Source organism: Branchiostoma lanceolatum, chromosome 12 (assembly GCF_035083965.1).
Source record: "Branchiostoma lanceolatum isolate klBraLanc5 chromosome 12, klBraLanc5.hap2, whole genome shotgun sequence".
Lineage (NCBI taxonomy): Eukaryota > Metazoa > Chordata > Leptocardii > Amphioxiformes > Branchiostomatidae > Branchiostoma > Branchiostoma lanceolatum.
This window is the reverse complement of record NC_089733.1, coordinates 5,251,126-5,270,650: the sequence shown is the minus strand read 5'-3', so window position 1 is coordinate 5,270,650 and position 19,525 is coordinate 5,251,126. Positions and strand designations below refer to the sequence as shown.

General features: G+C 42.3%; 1 long non-coding RNA gene across 1 annotated transcript; it reads left to right on the top strand.

The window, feature by feature from the left end:
- The first annotated feature begins 2,041 nt into the window (after positions 1-2,041).
- Positions 2,042-4,057, top strand: LOC136446213 (uncharacterized). Its single transcript, XR_010757528.1, has 2 exons — positions 2,042-2,993; positions 3,683-4,057. It is a non-coding gene; the product is annotated as an uncharacterized lncRNA (long non-coding RNA).
- Positions 4,058-19,525: the final 15,468 nt, after the last annotated feature.

The following is a 19,525-nucleotide window of genomic DNA, read 5'->3' as shown; positions in this document are numbered from 1 at the left end:
GTTATGTCCACAATGTAATATGGAGCAAACTATAATGCACCTGTTGTATCACTGCAAGTGTGCAAAAAGGATCTGGATAGAGTTTTGTAAACGGTGGAAGAGCGATACGGGAAACGTCATTAAGATAGAGCCACATGAGTTAGTGTATGGGCCCGTCGATAAGTCGGATAGACTGCATCTCTTTATTACTGTAATCAAATTCTACCTATACCAAATGAACATAAAAGACTCGCTCCACATATCAAGTTTTGAAGAATGTAAGATCAGACTCCAGCTGTCGTGTGCCAGACGTGAAGACGTCATCCACTGATGGATGAAAAGATGGAACGTTTTATAGCCTCTTCTTTGATATTTTTAAGTTCTCCAGTATTTTATGTATATGTGGTTTTAATGTTTGTTATATTGTGACAATCCTGTATGAATTTATATATGTTTGTTGTATATGTTGTATATTTTAAATAAAGCGTTTAAAAAATTTAAAAAAAACAATGTACCAATAAATGTTTCCCATATAATTTAAGGCATAAAAACAGTGAATGTTTCCATGCTCAGAGCTCAAAGTATCACCCATATACGCAGGTGAGTGCCGGTAAAGTTTAGCACTGGGGGAATACGACAAGAAGGGGTCGATGCAGGAGGGTTGACAAAGGAATTCTTTAGCCTATTTTTCCGGGAATGCACATCCCCGGGAAGGGGCCTTTCCGAATGCGAAAGCAGCAGTCCAGACTGCTTGCTCCCTCTGTGCAAAGGGTCAGCTGTAAGGGGTCCCTTGCTGAAGATTGTGGGCCAGGCCATTGCTGTATCTGTTACAACCAGGGCAGCCATGTTTCCTTTCCTGTCACCCCCAGTGTTTGCTTACGTGATTCAGGATGAGCCCGACCAAGAGACGTGGCCAGCAGACACCTTGTTGCCATACTTCCTGCCGGACAGCAGTGTCAGGGCTGTGATTGAAATGGTGAAGTTCTCTCTTTTTATTGCAGCCATGCAAGTGCAGACACTAGATGTTTTCATGTTGATAATAGTTAGCGTTATTGGTACAAATACAATGTACATGGTTTCCCTGTGGGACTATTTCACCAAGATCTCAAATTCCTATGTTTATTTTGAAATGTCAATTGGTTAAGGAACAGCTGTCACTAGTGCATCATTTCCTGAAAGAAAATTTATTAAGTTTTGCAATAAAAATAATCTGAATAGGTTCCACAAGACATCCACAATTTTTTTTTTACTAGACTGGTCAAGTCAATATGTGTGTTGGCATTGTATCTCTGTTTAAGCCTTGCTCTGTTACACTGACCTGGGCACTTCTTTACATTGGTGTACTTAGTTTGGGGTGTTTGTGATCAAGACAGCATTATGTAATGCATCATGGAAACAACACAAGAACTTGTTTTGCATAAAGATGTCTTTTGAATGTTATGGTGCATTTATTTGCACTTTGAGAAATAGTCTCAAGCTACCTGTGTTTTCAAAACACTCTTGAATATTCAATGATACAGCAATACGACCAGATGAAAAAGTAAGGATGACATGACTGGCAGAAGTGAATATGGATGGGATGACACAGGCACGATGGTATGAAAAGTTCTAATTCCTGTTCTATTGTATTTTCCTTTGCTTTTGTATACAGCTGTTGGAATGCAGCAGCCAGGAGGCACTGGAGTCGATGCTCGCGGAAGAAAAAGTCACAACAATCGATGGCCAAGACGTGGAGAGGAAAACACTTAGTTCCATGCTCCTTGACATGAACTTCCATACACAGTTGACAGTGTGACAGCAGTTGCCCAGTGTGGAGAGTCCACCAAATAGATTTTCCAACACAAGCCATACAAAACAGTCATTTAAAAACACACTACCTACTTTCCAAACCTAAAGTCTTTGCCCCAAATGCAATTAGAATGTCTAATATTTCTTCAGATCCCTGATGGATGTTTGGGGTCTGATTTTGGTCATGGATACATGTATTTGTGTTTAGAGGTTCAATTGGTTTTTGTCTGTACTGATGTATCAACATTAGCCACAAAAATGTCCCAAAACGTACACTACCAAAAATGCTTTTTCTTATTTTTCTTGTTTTCTTGATTTTTCTTATTGAGAGAAAGATTTTCTTCCATTAAGAATTTCAAGAAAATCAAGAAACCTTACACAAAACCTTTGAATGTTAGATCTTACATTAAGAGTTTTATTCTTGTTTTTCTTAGGTGAAGATAGGATTTCTAGTATGATTTTTTATCAGCAAGAATATTCTAGAAATGCTAGTCAATCTTTCTTCCTTATTCTTCACACAATATTTGCTTCTTGTTTGGTCAAATGGAGGATTTTACAGAATCTGCTCTTAAGATTTTTATTCTTGCCATACATGAATTTTTCTTTAGACTTTCATTTCACTAGGAAAAAATTCTTGACATTTCTTGTTTTCTTAATTTAGGAAGTCTGAGAAATATGATTCTTGCAATTCTAAGTAATATCTAAGAAGATGTTAGGATTTTCTTGACCAAATACAGGTATTTTCTTGACCAAATACAGTTAAGAAAAATGAGAAAATCAAGAAACTGTAAAACAAGTAATTCCCAAGTGTTTTTCTGTTCGAATTCCTTTTCCACAAAGTTAAAGAAAGATGATTCCTGCTTTTCTGTGTTATCTAAAGATGGAAAGTGAAATGAAAGTTCGAATTTGCATGATTTCCTTTATTTTCTTAACTTTGTAAAGTTCAAGAAGATAATTATTGTTTTTCTTGTAATAAGAAAATAAATTATGCTAATTCAATACTCCCATCATCCTTTGCTGTAATGTTTGAATGTGGACCGTTGAGTTTGGGCTCCGGCTGCATTTGCTTGATGTGCGCTTTAGATCTTACAATACTAGGGAAAGATGCGGCTAGTTTCATGAGGACACTTTTTGGTATCATGTGGGACTCACTACACAACGTAGATGACTTGTTTTAAGTTCCAAAATGCTTCCTCAGGCCAACGCCATCAACAGATATGCTCCAGGTATGTTATAGCCTGTCTTGCATGAAAATAACTTATTTCCCAAGTAGATACTCTAAGTTTTGTGTTTGTGGTTGCATGATACAGCCAACCAGTAATTGCAGAACATGTACGTTTAGTGCAGTTATACCTAAAAGGTACTAAAAAAATTAAAGTATATCATTTTCAAGCAAATGCACAAGCCCCCCTCCCCCTACATGTATACGGGGGAGGGGGGCGATATAAGCAATGACAGTCACTAAGTCTTTGTGTGTTTTTCTAGGCTTAGAAACCTTTGTTGTGTTTGTGGTTGCATGCCAACCAGTAATTGCAGAACATGTACGTTAAGTGCAGTAATACCTACAAGGTACTAAAAAGTATAAGTATAACATTTTCAAGCAAATGCACAAGCCCCCATCCCCATGCATGTATATGGGGGAGGGGGGCGATATAGGAAAATGACAGTCACTAAGTCTTTGTGTATTTTTCTAGGCTTAGAAACCTTTGTTGTGTTTGTGGTTGCATGCCAACCAGTAATTGCAGAACATGTACGTTAAGTGCAGTAATACGTATACCTACAAGGTACTAAAAAAGTATAAGTATAACATTTTCAAGCAAATGCACAAGCCCCCATCCCCATGCATGTATAAGGGGGAGGGGGGCGATGTAGGAAAATGACAGTCATCGTCATCTGTTTTTGTGTGTTTTTCTAGACTTGGAAACCTGTTGGACCAAAGAAGATGCCCCCGTCTCAAGTTTGGAAAATCTTTCAACAATAACAAGTCATTGATTATAAGAAGGACAGCTACAACACTGCAGAACTGACAATTTTAGAAGGACAATTAGTTATTTGTATGAGCACAGAGAAAATGTGCTTTTATGACACAGCATCAAATGTGAAACATTTATCGAAACAATTGTATTGCAAACTGGTTAATCTTTGCAATCCTTGGTTAAGAATGGGCGTTAGAAAGAAAAATCCAAAACTGTGTATTAAACAATTAGATCAATAATAATAAATATGATTGGAACATGTTTACATTATATTATCATTGGTTTATTAAATGGTATTCTTGATTCAAGACCCCCATCTTAGTTCAAGAAACTGTTTCTAGGTTTAAGGAATTTATTCTTGAGGACAGAAAGGTATTCCTACAACAAGAACCTCACTCTTAGTGCAAGAAACTCATTCTAGGTGTAAGAAATTCATTCTTGAGGACAGAAAGGTATTCCTATTACAAGAACCTCACTCTCAGTGGAAGAAACTCATTCTAGGTGTAAGAAATTCATTCTTGAGGTCAGAAAGGTATTCCTATTTCAAGAACCTCACTCTAAGTGCAAGAAACTCATTCTAGGTGTAAGAAATTCATTCTTGAGGTCAGAAAGGTATTCCTATTTCAAGAACCTCGCTCTCAGTGGAAGAAACTCATTCTAGATGTAAGAAATTTATTCTTGAGGACAGAAAGGTATTCCTATTTCAAGAACCTCATTCTAAGTGCAAGAAACTCATTCTAAGTGTAAGAAATTTATTCTTGAGGACAGAAGAAATAAGGAAATGTCAGTGAGGACGTAACAAATATAAACTTTTTCTTAGAATATTTTTCTCTGAATTTAGTATATCTTAGATAAAAATTCTGTGCCATAGAAGAATCATAACAACAAGAAAATTTATTTCGAGGTTTCTAGTCGATATGTGTGAGAAAAAACAACTTGGTCAGAGAAAAATATTCTAAGAAAAAGTTTATATTTGTTACGTCCTCACTGACATTTCCTTATTCGTTCTTATTCTTGCACACAGAATAATTTTCTTTCTGGAAGATAATTTTTCTTCAACAAAGAAAAAACAAGAAAAAACAAGAATGCCTTTTTTTGTAGTGTACATATTAAATGTAAAATGTGTTTTCAATGGAACAGCCTTTACATGAGGGCTTGTAAGAATGCTGTATAAATTTTGCTCCTGCTGTGGTCAAAAGGAAAAAGAGTATTAAGAATGTTCTGAGTTTGAATTTTAGTGTCCATCATTGCTAATTTGCACTTTTATCACTTTTATCACCTCAAAGTATATGGGGCAGGAGATTCTTTTCCACCACCTGGTGCGGCAGCGTTTGTCTGGTTTGGAAAAGTTGAAGTGTGGCCTGAAGACGCTGAACTGTCTGCAGATGATACAAAGTGATCCAGAGTACTTTCGGTAGTTACACTTTGTTGCTAGTTCTTGTTTTCTTAACAACACTACTGACCTTAGAACATTTGTCTTGTGTCTGCCTCATGCTTGTGTGTTATAATATGGTTTTAAATCAGCACATTGATTCCCCTAGGGCATGTTGTAACAGTATTCAGATACAGTACTCATTGTTTCCTATCAGAGTTTTGACCAGTGTGAAGTTAAGACCTAGTTCTGTCCTCAACAAGCTCTTCCAGTGCCCACCCATAATGTTAATGTAGTTTTAAAATAATTCAAAATATGGTATACACCATTTACTACATGTATATCTATGTATACCCTTCTCAGGAGCATGTTAACTCATTCTGGAAGGTTGACATATGCTGACCTACGGGGCACTATACTGCCGACCATCTTGCGGATGATGGATGACAATAATTTAAGCACAGACCAGAAGCAGCCGGTTGGACATATGAAGCGATTTATGGATGAACTGGAAGGTAATCCATGGTATATATCTATGTTATCAGGAAATCATGAATTAAATGTAGGGGCCTAAAAGATATACATTATATACATTATCATTCTAACCTACAGTGATTGTAGGTTCCAGTATAGAATGACTAGAAATTGGACCTTTTATTCAAGTTTCAAGCCACATGAAATGCTCTGGATGCCTTTAATGTTCACAGCACCGAAAAACCACGTGCACACTGAAGACCACCAACGATTTTTCTTGGACATGTATACGTTATTGTGCTCTCTCTCTTCCAACAATAAGTAACGAAATTCCTGGGAAAAGACCGAATAGAAGTTAAAACGCTACTAAGCGCTGTGTATGATAGAAAAAGTTAATCTACCCCTGGGCTGGAAGATGAAATCGTCCAAACGCGAGGTTCGCGTTGGATAGAAACTGTCACAGAACTAACCGGAGTGCAGTGGAGACCTGGTTTTCCTTGAAGGAAAATAGTCTGGTGTGGCACAGAGTCTTTCTTTTCAGTGGTTACAGTCTTACCATGACTATATGGCACGTGCTGCTTCACATGCTGCATGCGACCCCACCCAACTCAACCAGACCGGATTGGGGTCCGCGCCGCAGGTTGTCCGTCGCCATCTTTCGTGGACCATGGGTGAGTTCAACATTGACGTAGATGTCCTTTTTAAGCTGCTTGTCTTTCAACTTGACACAGGGCCTTCTTCACGTTTTGTTAATTGTTGATTTGGCCGAAAATTCATTCAAACATGATTGAGCAACGGTGCTTCACATGCTGCATGCGACCCCACCCAACTCAACCAGACCGGATTGGGGTCTGCGCCGCAGGTTGTCCGTCGCCATCTTTCGCGGACCATGGTTGAGTTCAACATTGACGTAGATGTCCTTTTCAAGCTGCTTGTCTTTCAACTTGACACAGGGCCTTCTTCACGTTTTGTTAATTGATGATTTGGCCGAAAATTCATTCCAACATGATTGAGCAACGGTTGGGAGAAGGCAGGAGGATAGGAAAAAACATGTGACATGTTTATATCAAAGTTGACCTATTCTTTTTTGTGACCTATTAGGGTATGGTTTGTATCGGTACAAAAATACTGTAGCAATGCATGTGCAGGAAGTGAGTGAACCTGGTTAATCTTGATTTCTTCCATCTCAGTATGGCTCCCACATGACAGTCGGAGCGGCTTTCCGGGCCTTCCACACTCAGCTACATTTCCTCCCAGAATCTCGTGTAAGAATTCACAACACACGGGTGCTCCTATGCGATGAAGTGTCCATGCTTAATTCTGCCATCTTGCAGAAAGTGCACTGTCTTAGTCCGGCAGAGAATTTAACATGTGGCCTGATATGGATGTTTTTATTCAGTGGGATATTTGTAGATATAATTATGCATATCATATCATACATATGATACTGCACTATGAATAGTTCACAACATATCCTGTAACAACTGCCTTGCTGCTGCTAATAGGGTTGAATTGTTAAATGTTATTACATATGGTGAAGTCTGGAGCCCGCCTCCCTACTGAAGGAATCCCTCCCCCACCCACCTGGGCTCGGCCCAGACGGACTTGGACGACCAAATCAACAGGGACCTAGAGGCAGTCGGCCACACCATCCCCACTGCCTGGGTGACAGCGTGGAACAGGTTGACTTGGAGAAGTCATCGAACATAAGCGTGTAGGTGATCTTTCCGTGCTGTGAGCGTTAAGACCATTCCCTCAAACACAAGGGACACAACGCAGCTCATTTCCTCGCCTTCTTCAGTGTCAAAAACAGCAGAGTTGATACTGGATGCAAAGCGCACTCTTTACAAGACCAACGGTCCGAGCACATGTACATCTATACATGGGCAGACTTTTCTGTCTGCAGGTTTACATTGGATCTGTCGCAACAGAGCCTTCACGAACACGGCCAAACTTCAAGCGTTTTTTTCTACAGTTGTATATGTCAACGATACCCCCATATACTGCTTAGAGAACATCCAGCGGTTGTGGATGCTACTGTAAAGAAGTAGTCAGGTAAAGTTGGCTCTATATATAATAGTTTATCCTTAGTTACGCAAAGTTTTATCTGTTCTTATATACTGATGGATCATTTTCTTTTCCAGGAATACCCGTTCATTTATTTACATAATTGGTTGTTCAGATCTGACCTTTCATAATATTTCACATTTTCCTTTCTACTACAGATCTGACAAACACAAATGACAACATAATGTCGACCATGAAGAAAAGGGGTTTGACAGTCAGTAAGGAGATGGCCAACAGTTTTCACGATTATCTACTCTCTGAGCTGACAAGCCTGGCCTACCAGCCGATCGACCTCACCCTCATCAAAGCACCGCGGTATCTGGTGTTTGCTGGGCCTCCTGGCACTAGACAAACCAGCACTGCAAAGGCATTTGCAGGTATGCAATACAATACATGTGTGTGTGTGTGTGTTTGCAAAAAGCCATCATGATCATAATTATCCCCCGTGTTCTGCTTTTGTAGTGTTCTGGACACTTTGCAGTTGCAATTTAAGTCTTTATTCAACAGTATCCACTATGTCCTATTCTCCACAAGAAGCCTTACTGCTAAGTAAATCAAGGGGTAGATGAGATAAGATAATCCAATTCATAATAGCTAGTGCAAATCCATTCAATGCTCTCAATGATTTTATTTTGACGTAGGAAGAAGGACCTGCAATATTTCTGATCATGATAGTTTAAATCTGAACAAATAACAGTAATCAGTCATGTTACACAATGCAGATCATTTCACTGAAAATATTAACAATTCCAAACTTTCTTCCATGTAAACCAGACTTACCTAATACTGACTTGTTTATGATAAATGTGTATAGACTTGATTATGATAAATATGTATGAATAAATCATATCATATGTACATGAGTATTTGCAGGGAATCAGTACTAGTCCTTGTTTAAGTCCTTACGACATTTGCTCAACGCATTCCATGGTGTGCAATGCCAGGAGGAGGTGGAAAACAGACGGTACCGACCAGTCAAACACTGGAACCCAAACAACTCGGACGTCAAGGAACTGAGTCGGATAATGGAGAAAAGACTGGGGAAGAAATCATTAGCGTCTACGAGATACTGCATTGACAGCAACAAAGCCGACATTACTTTCTATGTTCCCTTCTTCATAACTATTACAGCCAATCTGGAAGCCGTGTTACAAGCAGAGGAGCCTACCAGACCGAAGCCAGCACAACAAGACGATCAAAATGACACGGAGGCGTACATAGACACTCTCGAAAGTAAGTCTTTAAATTACACATATCTTTCTAATTACCTTATACAGCATATACAGTCAAACCTGTATTAGCGGTCACCTTTGCATAGCGGCCACCTGCCCATAGTGGTCACTTTTTGTCGGTCCCTTGGATTTTTCCCATTGACATAAGCATTAAGAATTAGGCTATAGCGGCCACCTGTCCAACGCGGTCGCGGCCAGACGATTTTCGGTCCCGAGAGTACAGTAACACTGCCGATAACGGTCACGGCGCGCCGGTAGAAGCCGCATCGCCACCGCACGCCGGGTTCAAAATCTTCATTTTTTCACGCAGTTATCAAATTTATGCGGCCTCAACTGGATAGGATCATAATAAAGAAAACCAGAATGTTTTATCTTTGTTTGACGCGAAGTCAAGTATAGTTTTCTTCACATGGCTTGCGTTTGTACATCGTGGTAAAATTGACAATTTCTGTGCATTTCGACTGGACAAATATTACGGCAGCCTTTTGGAAAATACAACCCACACATGTACCTGATGCGGTAAGTTCGTGAAATGTTTGAATGCCGGCCCAATTTCCGTTTTCACCGGGAATTTATTCAAATTGTGCTCAAAACGTGTTTCGCGCAATTTTCAAAATGGCGCTGATGCAAACTGGATAGGTAGCAGCATAAAGGTCAACGGAAGACACCACTGTTACGGAGGTATGATATACTAAATTTATTTTGCTGCAAAGTATCACTGAGGATAATTACTAAACCAAAAGCTTCAAAAGGAATGTGGATAATACTACTTTGATGTAAAATTTGGGCTGTTGCAATTTTCTGAAAAGACAAAAAGCCTTCAAAAGAGCGACCTTCTTCTGAGTACCCTATTAGCATAATGGTAGATGCTGATCAACACAAGCCACAACAAGAGACTTAGTAAAATTGTCGCCACGATTTTATGTTTGAAAACGGTCGAAAACGAACAGTAAGTGACAACTGAGCAACATGTATTTTGTTCTTAACTAACTAGGAGTAAAAGAACAACAATCGAACTTCTAAAATGTGCCTTACCTGTTTACATGTGTACTGTACGGTGAATAAATGTATCTCAGTGGGTACTGAAAATATGTGTCACTCGTGGTCAATTAATCGACATTTTCTCCATAGCGGCCACCTGTTCTTAGCGGCCAGTTTTGGCCAGTCCCTTGAGTGACCGCTATAGACAGGTTTGACTGTATTACACAGACGGGCAAAACAAACAAACTATGACCTTAACCCCATGTGATAGGACAAACATATCAGCACCACCAAAAATATAAAACATCAATCCATAGTAAAGAAATATATCTATAAGTCATGTCTTTGCGCAATAATATAAAAATCCGCCAGGTGGCACGTCTCTATCACAATGATACCATATACTATTCGTACAAATTGACAAGGTCGCAGATCACAGTATTTCACCGCCTGCTCTAGACAGGGATCCAACGTCCTGCTGACCGTGGCTGTGGTGTGACTTGGAGCCGTCCGAAACCTCACCTTGACAATATTTACCTCTATTCCAGTGTGTAAAAGAGGGGGCCCGGGAACCTACGTTCTGCTGGCTGGCCGTGGTGTGTGGGAGCTGCCTTCAATCATGCCAGATCACTTTGTGCTATTGTACCTGATACTGCTGGATTCCAATAATATTGGCAAGACATTGTAATATATGCTCTCATTCTCTTCATATCTACAGCCATCTTAACAGACCTACTGGACCCACATCAGCCGGCTGCCGACCCAACAGAATGGGATCCTGATGGCCTCCTAAGTATGAATTTAATATCACATATATCTGTCTAATTATACCTTAGGTAGCCTTCATTACACACGTTGCAGATTTGTACTGAGTGGAATACATCTGCAATTTGACCCTAAACACATTGTTAATACTTTTCATGAGAACAGTTTACTATACTCACAAATCCTGAACAAGCAAGTCTACAATTCAAATCTTTGAGCAATAATGTACGATTCCCGCAGGTGGCACGGTTGTAACCCAATAAAACTACATTCCTTTCGTGCAAATTACCCATCCATGGTCTCCACTATGCGTCCAAAGGATCCCTGTGCTATATTTTATCTACTGGCATGGTGCATCATTATCACAATGATACGACATTATAATTGATGTTCCCTTTTCTGTCATAACAGCCATCTTGGAAACCATACCGCAACCGCAGCAGCCGGGCTCACAACTACAGCAGCACCACCACCAACAACCAACTCCAGTGACGCACTACCGAAGAATTGCTCCTAAACTAACGCCATTACCTGTCCCCATCAGCCACATTTCACCATACCCAACCTTTGTCCCCAGTCTTATTTCACCACCCGCAACCATATCCCCTGGCCTAATTCCACTCCTACCAAACGGCCCCATTTTCTCACCGATCACAAACCAGGGTGGTGTGATCATGGGACCGTTTGGAGAGATTCATGCCTTCCACCCTTACAACCTTGGCATCAACCCAACAATACCCATGGCCAGTCGTCCAATTGGTGTTGCATGCGCCCCCGAAGATGTGAATTTCTTCGGGGGGAATTTCAAGGATGTGAGTTTGAGGTTAGGAGTTTCTATGAAGTGAATTTCTATGTTGTGAATTATTATGTTGTGATGTCATCGATGTAAATTTCGTTGATGTGATTTTTGATGATGTGAGTTTCGATAGGGGGTTTCGATGAGGTGAATTTTGAGAATGTGGGGTGGGATGAACTGAATTGCGTTGAGCTGAATTTTGCAATTATTGTTGTGAACGTAAGTTTGCCTGTGTCAGAAACGCATTTTGTTTTGTTTGTTTTTCTTTATTGCGAGACCAGTGGCAGCTATTTCATTTTATTTTTTTGGCTTTATTTTGTTTCATAGTGATGTGATGTGATGGTAAGGAAAGATGAAATTTGTTCGCACTTGGATTCTGTTTGATTCTGAGACTCTGTTTGATGGACCGGCCCGGACTGTTGAAGATATCGCTATTAAAACTTGACTATGTGAAAGAAAAATGTTGTGATTCGATCTGTGTTACTGGTGTTTTTTCTTCTTAGGTTACGGTGGTAGGTGTAGTAATTTATCATCTGCTCAGTCTGAAGTAAAACAAAGACTAAAAGATATCTATGTTCAAAGTGTTTGCTCAGAACTGAACTCCTGTGGCAAAAAAGAGAACCAAGGTAACAAGTTAAGAACCTACAAATTATTTAAATTTACATAGGAAAGAGAGAAATACCTTGTCATTACAAATTTTAACCTTCGCCGCGCCATGATTAAGCAAGGGATTAGCGATCACTTACTACAGATTAAAGCTCGTAGATATAATCGGACTCCTCCTAGTATCAGTCTGTGTATATTTTGGAATGAGAGCTATATAGAAAATGAAGTACACTTTGTTCTAGAATGCTCTCTTAATAAGGATATACGCAATTCTCTTGTCAGTGCCATATTGCTAGACCAAAGATATGCACATTTAACAAAGGAGGAAATTTTCGCATATGTGATGTCAACAGCTAATTACGATGTAATGAAAAAACTCTGTGAATTTGTTTACAAATGTTTCAAGAAGAGAGAAGAAGCGTGTAAAGCACAGTTAAAGCATATCGTATTTTTCTTTGTATCATCATCATCATCATCATCCACTGGTTTCTGCATCTGCAGTCGTTGAAACGTCCTGCAGCTGCATTCAGTCTTTCTTCATCTTCTTCCACGTGTCCTTGCATCTTGCGAGCTCCCTTAGCTCTCGGAGTTTCTTTCCTGTTGTGGGAGGGCCTCGCCCTCTGTGCTTGAGGTCTCCCTTCAGCATGCTGAGTAAGTTCACGCAGTGTCTTCCCTTGCGTGCTTTGTATCTGTTGGATCTCAATGTATCTTTATATCCTCTTGATTTTGTAATACATTTAGCCCGTGTTGGGCATGAATATGCAATAAACGTCATTTTCATTGTCATTGTCATTAAAGTTGTTAAAAGTTTACAGAGAGCAAGAGAAGTTGATATTCTTCAGGGTATCGAGCCCAGGTGTGAAACCCCGACAGCCGTTTAACATAGTTAGGGCACCAGTGTCAGTTGTTTCAGTTCAGCCACAGGCGAGCACACGGACTAGTCTTGTGGTTCGATAATTATAGTGTTATTGTTGTTGCTGTTTACAGGAAGTAATGGTTCTGGTCTCCTGACGGGGAATTTGTGTTAGTTACGATTTCCTTTCGAGTCAGGAACATTTTTGGTTACCCGCTGGGTGCCCGTTTTTTCGATTTCAGCCAGGTTAACACGTTATCTTTTCGCTTATAATTTTTTAATTAAGCTTAACCTGGGCAGCGTGGGAGCCATGTTGAGTGGAAAGTAAATTGGTTGTGGAAACTTTAGTTTTGTTTGTTTGTTTGTTTGTTTGAACCTTTGTTTATTCATGATAAGCTCAAATCGGCACGCAGGCCGCTTTTCATTGAGGTCATGAGGGAAGAGGTAAGGGTCAGATACAATATAACAGAGATACACAGTTGTCTTGGGGTTATTGTTTAATTTTTACGTCGTTGAGTTTCGGTGTGGGTATTTCTACTTGCTGTATATCTAATATTTGTAAGGATTATAGTAACATTTTAAAATTAAACGTTCGGCGTTTGCTAAATTAAACTGGTGGACATGAGGAAGATGCTTGGGTTAGTTCTACTGCAATGTAGGAGAGTTCTGACTTAGACCTCTCAGTTAAGCCACGTAAAGTATCTGTTAATAGCGCACATAGAATTCAGAAAGGCGTTCCTTGCAGGCAAGAAATTTTTAGAAACACTCGAGGTGTTCCAAGCAGATGCGTTGTTCAAAAGGCGGCAGCTTATTCCTGGTGTAGGGTCCGGTTTCTGCCATTTTTAGGTGTAGGTGGTTTCAGATTCTTGGCCAGAAGTGTTGGACATTCAAGTTTGTTGGGGCTCCTTTGATCGCTTTGGGCCTTTTTCTAGTCCTGGTGGATGTGTTTTCGCACCTCTCCGCGTAAAGAGTTCAGTTTAGTCTGCCCAAGTGATTTCCAGGTCTCTCGTTTGTCCCGTTAAAAATATTTTGGTTAGTATACCGTGCTAACGAGCGACAGGACTAGGCGGGGGGATTAGGAAAGTTCACCTTAAGGATTGCGGTAATTCCTGTTTAAGTCTGAGAACAGGGGTAAGGCAACCGTAATATACTTTTAAAGGAGTCCTAAACTCCAGAAGGCGGTGTTATTTTCCACTAGATTATGTATCAATAAATACATAATCAGACGACTTTTTACAAAATTCTGCTTGTGGTAAATTGCACAAGGTGAGTTTTGTAAAACAATATGATACTCACTAAACCCGTGCAGACCCTACCCATGCATTCCCTATGCGTAAACATACATCTTTAATCGTAAATATTTTTGGCATAAATGAGGGTGGTTAAGCACAATAAGAAGGCCAATTGTTGAGAAGATATAAAAGAACACATAGCCAGAAGGTTTTTCTTAACCACCCTGACATTCTTTTTGTAATCTAACTTTTGTCAGGCCTTGTAAGGCACATTGTATTAAGCCATAGGCTGAGGTTTTTTAATTCAATTAATTAGAAAATAGAGGGTCACATGGGGAATTTAGTAGAATACTGGATGCTTTTTGATGCGCACGGAACTAGTGTGTACTTAATCGTATACTGTAAAAAATACCAATTTTTACTTCCAAAAATTATCATCTATTGGAAAATAACCCCCCCCCCCTCTGGACTTTAGGACCCCTTTAAGCTCGCCCTCAAGTTTCTTTACATTAATTCTATAATTATTTGAATTGTCAAGGACAGGTTAGGTTCCTAAAAAGAGGGCCGGCGGGCGGGGCGACAGAGGTGTGTTTAGGATGGTGCAATTTTGCTGCCTTGTTGGCTAATCTGGTTCTTTTTGCGTTGATGCAATATTTTTAAGTTAGGGGGTGTGCTGTGGACGTATTTGTTATAGATCAAGGATGCATATGGAAAGGTAGGAATACCTATCCTTTATTTTGTGGGGTGTTTGCGCAGTCCGACACTTTGGGGCCTATTTTGGAGTAAATTAGTGGGAACTCGAAAGGGCTATGGAAGTGTTGGATTGATAGTTAATTCGGGTGGTTACGAACCTCTGTTGGTGGTTTAGGTGTGGACATGTGTGGTCGGTACCTTTTCTCAGTTTCTCCGTGTGAGGCGAGTATTTCCTAGGTATGTATTTGCTCTACTGGGTAATATTGCATGGTAACCGATGGTGTGGGATCCAGGTGGTTGTGCTCATGGTTCATATTTTATTATGTCCTTGTTGCTTAGGTCGTTAAGGGGCGGTGTTTCAGGTCTTTAAAATGTGTTTACTTAGACTCATCTTTCCTCTCAATCCTGCTTCGAGCACCGGGGTATGCAAAGCGTTCGACTCTGTCAGTCGTGAAGGCCTGTACCTGGTCCTAAGAAAGATAGGATGTCCTCCCAAACTCTTAGCCATCATCAAGGCCTTCCACGACGGGATGTCAGCCTGTGTAGACTTTGAAGGTGATGTATCTCAACCTTTTTCAGTGAACTGCGGGGTTAAACAGGGATGCGTGCTGGCGCCGACTTTGTTCGGCATCCTGTTATCCACCCTCCTATGGATTGCCTTCCCGCTTCCTAACGGCATCGCTGTCAGTACCAGGAGTGATGGAGGTCTTTTCAACATTGCTCGCCTTAGGGCAAAGACGAAAACCATCACAGTCCTGTTGCGCGAACTCATGTTTGCCGATGACGCCGCGTTGTGCTCACACAGTGAAGCAGAGCTACAAGGCATGTGTGACGCTTTCAACAACACCTGTTTTAAATTCGGGCAGACAATCAGCGAGAAGAAGACAGTTGCCTTTTCCACGAATGCACCCCCTCCACACATTACCATAAATGAGACTACACTCAACGCAGTGGAGAACTTCCGCTACCTTGGTTCCACGGCCTCATCAGGAAATCTCAACCGTGAGGTCGACACCCGAATCGGTCAGGCCGCCTTTTCGGGAAACTGAAGAGTCGTGCGTGGGAAAACAAGTATCTTACGATCCACACCAAGGTGCGAATATACCTGTCATGTGTTCTGTCAGCTCTGCTTTATGGTAGCGAAGCCTGGGCATCTCATGCCCGTGTTGAAAGGAAACTTAACAGCTTCCATCTCAGGTGTCTCCGGAAGATCTGCGGGGTCACATGGTCCGACAAAGTCCCCAACCTGGAGATCCTTAGAAGATGCGGCACCACCAGTCTGTACCCAATCCTGAAAAAGCGCAGGCTGCGCTGGTTGGGTCATGTCTCCCGCATGGATCACTCGCGCCTACCACACCAGGTATTGTACGGCCAGCTTGCAGAGGGCAAACGTGGCAGGGGACGCCCCAAGCTCCGCTTTGTCGACGTCTGTAAGCGGGATCTAAAACTCTTCAACATTGCGGCGGACTGGGTGGACTTAGCTGAAGATCGTTCTGCATGGCGGCACAAACTCCAGCAAGGTGCGGAAAAACTGGAACTTGACCTGGAACTTAACGAGTTTGCCAGAAGGCAAAAGAGACTCACACCATGCCAAACAACAGCTTTCATCTGCGCTGTTTGTGGCAAACACTGCAAGAGTAAAGCTGGTCTCGTCGCCCACGGACGAGTCCACCGACGCTGAACTGATCGTCCGGCAGGATGAAAAGGAGCTGATGATGGTGATGTTGCTTAGGTCGTTAAGGGGCGGTGTTTCAGGTCTTTAAAATGTGTTTACTTAGACTCGTCTTTCCTCTCAATCCTGCTTCGAGCACCGGGGTTTCTGAACGACCCTCTACTTCGGTAGGCCCCTAACCAGAGGTTGTGTGTTCGTCCCAGGGCTGACCTTGGTTGGATAGAGATCGGTCGTTGTTTCAGCTTAGCATATCTTATTAATAGGGGTCCTCGTTTTTTACTGTATTGCAGCCCCGTGTGCGGAAATCCGTTAGACGAGAGTGGCACTTTCCCGACTGGGAGTTACGGGAACCCTTCGATCCTAGGGAGGCAATGCAGGAAGCTTAAGCGAAACAGCGGCAGATCCGGTTTGTCGATTTCCAAGGTCGGCCCTGGGGCGACTCCAACCCCCTAGTGTGCAGGATGTGGCTTCTGGATTTGTGAGGGCGGGAGCGGAACTCGTCAAGTTTCCGGACCCGAATCATTTTATAGCGGCACAATTAGGTCGTCATACTGCTGAGTGGGAATTGATTGTAGTTGATCATCCGCATAAGGATATGTTGTTAGAATGGGTGGACAAGGGTGTAGACGTGCACAAATTTATCACTCCGTTCAAGGGCACTTTTGAGGGGAAGCGAATTAACGCCTCTTTCCCTACTCCTCATGTGTATGTTAATCACTCCTCGTGTAAGCCTTTCGCTAGTTTTATCACCTCCACCTTGACCGAGAGGATTAAAACGGGCGCAGTGTCGGTATGGGGGAAGGTAGGTGAAGTCAGTCCTCCGTACTTAGTGATGCCCCTTACGGTAGAGCCGACGAAGCCGCGTCTATGTTGCGATCAGAGGTATTTGAATCTCTTTATTAAGGACTCACCGTTCGCTCTAGACAAGTTGGTGGAGGTCACTAGGTATGTAGAGGCAAACACTTTCCAGACTAAGTGCGATGATAAATCGGGCTATGACCACGTCGCTATCCAATACGTAGGGGTAATGAACGCGACAAGTGCTGTAGACAGGACAATCTGGGAGCGTGAATGAAGCGACGATTGGTGGGAAAACATTGTACTTGGTACATTACTTATGTGATAAGTTGCGACCCTAGCCTTGAATCGGCCGAAATCCCCGCGGATCGCGATGGTCTAAGACCCCGTTCACACTCATTTTTTTCAATCGCGATTGAAGTATAATCGCGATTGAATCGATCCGATCGCGATTGATTTTTTCAGTGTGAACGCTCCCAATCGTGATTGGAACGATCCAAAACGATCCAATCGCGATTGGATTGTAACTACCTCCGGAGGTAGTTTGAGAGGATTAATCGCGATCGGATCCAATCCAATCCTATCAAATTTTGAGTGTGAACACAACTACGATTCACTCCATCGCGATCGGCGGGGATTTCGGCTGGTTCCGGGGGTGGGAGGTCATACATTCGGGTACGTGGGGTCATAGTTCGCATCGCGCGGGAAAACAAACCCAAGCCACACACGTCAGATCGCTCTCTTACAACAACAACAACAATTTTTCATCGTCAACAATGCCCAAGAAGAAGGATAAAACTCCGTCAGCAACTTCAGCTGGTGGCAGGTGGCGCGATGAGGAGACCAGGGTCTTCATCGCAATCTGGGGGAGAGAGGAGGTGCAGACCAAACTGGCGAAATGTCACCGAAAGAGGGACATTCACCAGATGATCGCCGATGGCATGGCGGAGCACGGGTTTGAACGGGCATAAATAATCAATCGTGCTTCAATCGCGATTGGATCACGGCGTACTTAAATCCACTTGGCGAAAAGCAGTGTGAACGCAAAAGTTTCTTTGCGTTCAATCGCGATCGGATCGAACAATCGCGGTTATACTTCAATCGCGATTGAAAAAAATGAGTGTGAACGGGGTCTAAGTGCGATGATAAATCGGGCTATGACCACGTCGCTATCCAGCCCGCTTCAAGGAGGCTGCTAGGCTTTCAGTGGGCGGGCTTCTGGCTTGTCTGCAACACATTGCCCTTTGGATTTAAAGCATCTGCTTTCATATATAATACGTTAGGGTTGGCAGCGTCAGGCCACATCCGCTCGCTGGGTGTGCCTGTTACCCAGTACATCGACGACAGACACGCTGGCCAACTTCAAATGGTAGGGGCCCAAGATCAGCGGGGGGTGTGTTCAACTCAGGAAAACTTCCAGCGAGCGGAGGCAGCCGTCTTTATCATGACAACTATTTTAGTGAGAGTAGGTCACATCATTGGTTTGGAGAAGTCGGTGTTGATTCCAACACTGTTTGACTTTCTTAGGGTACACGATAAGATCTCTGACGTGTTCGTTTGGCATTCCTACCAAAAAGAAGCAGAGTTTTAAGTCTCTTCGTCAAGATATCCTGTCGGATTCGACGGTTGGTTTGAAGACCCTTCAGAGGTTTGTGGGAAAGGCGGTGTCTTTCATCTTGGCCGTCCCTGCAGCGCGGTTGTTCACCAGGGAGTGTAATTCAGCAATTGGCAAGGCCATCAAGAAGGGGGGTAGGATCAGGATTGTGGGAGATCTGCGCAAGGAGATTCAGTACTGGGCTTTTGTGGATGACTGGGGGGATGATTGGCCTTGGAAAGAGGAGAGGCATGTCGTTGTGACTATCGCCTCGGATGCCTCAGGGGCTAAGTGGGGCGGAGTGATTCAGGTGAATAGCCCGAGAGCTGTAATCGTGGGGGATATGTGGCTTCCTCATGAAAAAACCTTGGGAATTCCGAGCAAGGAAGCCCTGGCCTTGTATCGAGTCCTGCAAGCGGCAGGGAGTGAGGTCGTCGGCGCCAGAGTGGATGCTTTCGTGGATAGTCGCACAGTGATAGATGTGTGGAAGGCGGGAGGTGGGAGAGCGAAGACAATCTTTGACATTCTTAAAAGCATTTTTCACCTGACGATAGAGCGTAATTGTACGGTAAACCTACACCATGTTCGCTCGGCACAGAATCCGGCGGACCGGCCTTCGAGGACGTTTGCAGCCTCGGACGCTAAAC